Source organism: Oratosquilla oratoria, chromosome 33, assembly GCF_046742065.1.
Source record: "Oratosquilla oratoria isolate Oo_2021 chromosome 33, ASM4674206v1, whole genome shotgun sequence".
NCBI lineage: Eukaryota > Metazoa > Arthropoda > Malacostraca > Stomatopoda > Squillidae > Oratosquilla > Oratosquilla oratoria.
Window position 1 is genome coordinate 38,229,062 of NC_134809.1, and position 5,000 is coordinate 38,234,061.

The 5,000-nt window shown below is 39.8% G+C and overlaps 1 protein-coding gene across 6 annotated transcripts in view; it reads left to right on the forward strand.

Annotated features, from left to right (window-relative positions):
- Window positions 1–5,000, forward strand: part of LOC143017846 (dystrobrevin beta-like) — a 436,897-nt gene that overhangs the window by 80,053 nt on the left and 351,844 nt on the right. The window lies entirely within an intron of this gene.

Here is a 5,000-nt window from a genome sequence, read left to right on the forward strand (position 1 = left end):
CTTGGCATATGTAGGTGTTCTGCCATGTAGTGTAGTGGGTGGGTTGTGTTTGCGGAGGCTGTGGCAAGAGTTTGTGTGCCTCATGTCATGTGAAGAGGATGGCGATAGCCTCCGGGAGAAGGAGAAAGAGGAGTATAAATAATAGTAGTAGGAAAGAGTGGAAGGTGGAGGGGAGGTAGATGGATGATATTTTGGACACTTAACAATTATTTGCGAAAAGCAATGGATGTGGTAGGATCAATTCGTAGGAAGTTAACCTCTCCACTGCTATTCACGTAAATTTTTGTTCTAGCTGCCGTCAGGCGGTGCTTTTCAGCCGAAGGGCGTCGCACCGAAACGGTTCACCCTGGCTCTCAATGAACCCTTTCACAGGTATTCACGATTTGTACATATGTTCTGGCTGCTGAGAGGATATTCCATGCAGCCGAGAAAAATTCACGCTGCAACGATAAGGTTCGAAGGAAGGGAGAGAGGCAAGGAGTCAGGGACAGGGGCAGATTGGAAACAGGACTGTGTTATCAGATAGATTCATTCATATATAGCATGAGTGTATTGATGGGTGGGGTCCTTGGCTGTTGTACATAGGGAAGGCAGACAACGCACCTTAGTAAAAACATAGAGTGAATGTTAAACAGAGAAGCAACCAAACAACCAGACAGACAGAGTGGTTATTGAAGTGGAGGCTGATTAATTGGGTAGATGGGCAAAGCCGTGCGGAAGGGTAGATAAGATGAACAGTCATTTTCAAGCTTTGAAATGAAGAAGATGCCTCGGCGTGACAAGGCAGGCAGGTGGCCTTGATATAGATAAACACGCACGGATAAACGAAGCCTTTTTTCGTTGCATTTGATGGTGACAACTAGGAAAGAAAGCTGTGGGCAAATCAACCCGCGCCATTAGTGATGCGATAGGTAGGACAGAGGGTGGGGAGAGAGGGGTGGACAGAGAAAGTAGATAGATATCCAAGCCATTTAGATAAATAGGGAGTGATGAGGCCTGTAGCGACAGAGCAGCAGAGCAGCGTCCGTGCGGATTCAGTGCAGAATAGTGTGCACGCTTCATCTAAACTGAGGTGGCACAAGAGGCGGTTGCGGCGGCGGCGGCGATAGTAGTAGTCGTTAAGACCTCTGTGGTGTTGTGGTGATAGTAGCTCTGTGGCAAGACTGGTTGTTTGTCTTTGGGGGTAACATTGTGGATAGGGACAACTAGTGAGACGGAAGTCACGTGATGACATAATTGGAATTTCAGAAACTGTAATGTGTGAGAGTCGGTGTACTGATGGTCACCATATGTTGCAAGGACGTGGGAACACGTTCGGAAGACGTTATGTTTGTAACAAAGGTGGTGGAAGTGGTGCAGGTATGCAGGTGGAGGAATGTTGAAGAGTAGTCACATGATGTTTAGGGGTTTCGAGACCGTGGAGGTTGACAGTGAGGCAATGAATTTATTGAATCGTGCAATGACAGTATAACAACATAATTACATGTGTGGTGTGATATAACCTTTATGGGTTACAATTGGCTTGTGTCATGCCTCTGTGACTCAGAGTATGATGTCATCGTTCATGTGGTGGCAGGTTCGCAACTGATATGTAGGCCTGTTAGGTAGCCCTTCTGTTTTCCGATTTATATAGTCCTAATTTTCATGAAAATTATAGTACAGTAGGTGCTCTTGCATGAGGATCTGATCCCAACGCCACTGTAGACTAGAATCAGCAAGCTATATGGCGTGGTACCGGCTCCAGTGTTTTCGTGGTGATGTACCTGGAGAGGTGAGGAAGGGAAAATGGAGTTTGGTTTTGACCACAAGGCACGATAGCTTCTCCGTTTCACGAAACGAAAACGGAAATTTCTTTCTTTTTCAAGGTGCTTGAAGGAAGGAATCTTGTCTCAGAGATGAGAACTGTCTGAGTAGTACAGAATCTCACACATTCTTGAGAAGGGCCTTGCAATATGTTTTGTCATTATATGGAAAATCATTCAGGAACTGTGTCAAGATATCGTGTGAAAAGCAAGGGATTTTTTTTTACGCCTGGAAAGCGGAGGTATTTTAAGATGTATGATTTTTTAACCTCTTCAGTACAAGTCAAATTATTATAAAATATAAAGTCACTGCTGTATTACTCGTTCTCTTTTACTGTGAGTAATAATAAACACAGAAAACGTAATCAAACCAGTTCGAAGAATCGCCGTCATCCTCGTGTACCTACTGTACTCACGCCTCAGGACGCCTACGTAGGGATCTTCGTACCGAAGTGGTAGGATGATAGCGGAAGGTGTTTTAGTTACTGCCGCATGGCGAAGTACTCTTTAGAAACACTACCAAATCTTTCTCTTTTGCTTTTGCGATGGGTCTTTTGCCACCATTGTCCACTTCCAGTACTTCTCATTTTTTTGGTACTGAACTATATTTCCCATTCTTTGCTCCATACAAAAATAGTTTCTAGATATTTTTGCAATAGCCTACCGTCATCCTCGTTATTCACTCTTCTCGTGATTTTTGTGTCATCTGCAAACATGTTGGCATACCTTGTTGTTCCTTTCATCATGTTACTGACATTGACAAGAAACATTATTGGCGCCAGCACAGAACCTTATGAAACTCCTCTCGTTATTGCTTTCCATTTTGACATCTTATCCTTTACTACTGTCTTCATGTATCATTCCTTGAAAATATCTTTCATCCATTCTAGTGGTTTGTCTGTCAGTCCTCCAACGTGCTCCAAATTCCACATAAAACGACTGTGAGGTATTTTATCAAATGTTTTTTTCTTGGTCGAGGTACACATGGTCCACCCACCTCTCTCTTTCGCAGTTTTCTGTGAATTTGTATATTATATATTGAATCCTATCTATTTATGTACTAAAAGTTTTTCTATTATTATTTGTTTGTTTGTATATAGCTGTTGGCTGATATGTATAGTTATCTGGGTTGATCTCTGCGGATTTAAAGATTTTGTTGTAGATTCACTTATGCGTGTATTTATTATTTTACGTTTTAGTAAGTTGATTCTGTTCAATGCTTCAGTTATTAAATTATATATATATATATATATTTATATATATGTATATATATAATGTGTGTGTGTGTGTGTGTGTGTGTGTGTGTGTGTGTGTGTGTGTGTGTGTGTGTGTGTGTGTGTGTGTGTGTGTGTGTGTGTGTGTGTGTGTGTGTGTGTGTGTGTGTGTGTGGCCACGCTCAACCGACGCGATGTTCCAAGTTCTCGCCGTTGGTCGTGGCGGTGGAAGAGGGTGGAGGGTAGACTCTCGTCCTGCTCAGGACGAGATGAGCTAGAATGATTAGAACAAATTAGTAGATGTACATTATTTGGTACTTATGATGACTGGCTATGTTAGTTGTGGAGGGGCAGCGTGGAGTTGCCTCAGTATTGCTGAGACTATTCTCGTCGGCCTGAGGGTCCTATGCGTCTTGACTGAAGTCGCTTGGTACTTGAGTTGTTGCATGAAGTGGTGTGACGAATATGAAATATATATATATATATATATATATATATATACACACATATATATATTATATATATATATACACACATATATATTATATATATACATATATATATTATATATATATACACACATATATATTATATATATATATACACATATATATATTATATATATACACATATATTATATATATATATATATATATATATATATATATATATATATATATATATATATATATATTCGGGAAAGACACCGATGAGAAGCTACTTTGCTGTAATCTAGCTCAAAACTCGTCATCGATCAAAGGTAGACCACGCATAATTTTGAATTGTACATATAGATTTGATAAGGCACATAAGAAAACAATAGAAAAGTACGTGTTAAATAGGATTTTATGTAATATAGAATATAATTTTACACCATACATCAGAAACTTTGTCGAATACGACAAATAATAACAAGCAATCTACTTACTATAACAGTAACATGCAAAATGAATAAATAGATAAATAGATAAATAAATAAATAAAAATACACAAAGAATAAAAATGTTAAGTTAATGCTATTAAATTCGACAATTGGGAACCACGAGGGAAAAAAGTCAGTGTATAATATCAAGACATAACATCACAAGAGTACAAAACCGATTAAAAGTTCTCCTTGATATCATTCACAGGAATTGGAAATCCAGTAGTGAGGATTCCTCCTTAACATTTATCATATTGTGCAGAAATCCAAGATCTCCAGTACTAGTCATGAAAAACAATTTGTCAGAAAAGAAAGATGAACAAAGTAACATTGTGTATAAATACTCCTGCAGGCAAAAGAATGACGGAACACTTTGTAACGATCAGTATATAAGATACACGACCCAAATATTATCAGAAAGAATAACTTTTCTTTTGCAGAATGGTGCAATAAAGTCATACATTGAAAGCAAGCTTATAACGATCCAAAGTTGAACACAACTATTATGGTCAAGTATACTTGTATGAGAAAATTGAAATGCTTGAAGGCGTGCTAATCGGAAATTACCGCCCAGTACTTGATACACCACTGCAATGAGCATATAGCGCCCATTCATGGGACCAAAACCACCTTTCCCGATTCCTTGGAAATGTAATATATAAATCCAGTCGAGATACTTGGAGATGAATAATGTTTTCAGAAACTGTAAGTTGGTTTTCGATCGGAGCGGGGTGATGAAGACGTTATCTCAATTATCACACAGTGGGTCCTAAGAGCGCCAGGCGGTCTCCCTGGAACGGCCATTTTGGTTTGTAACGATGTGGAGAAGGAATTTGAAACTGGCACGAAGGTCTTACGTACAAATTGTACCATTACTTCGACTTTGCCTCTAGGCTCTGTCCTTAGCCCCACCCTCACAGCCGGCTTATCTGCGCAGCCAGCCCCTTACCCTTTTGTATATGGACGACGCTAATTACATTACTAGGCATTAAACACAAGAGGAAGATTTACACGTAATGAAGGACATATCTGTCGGAGCACACGCATGGGAGCAACAGTGAC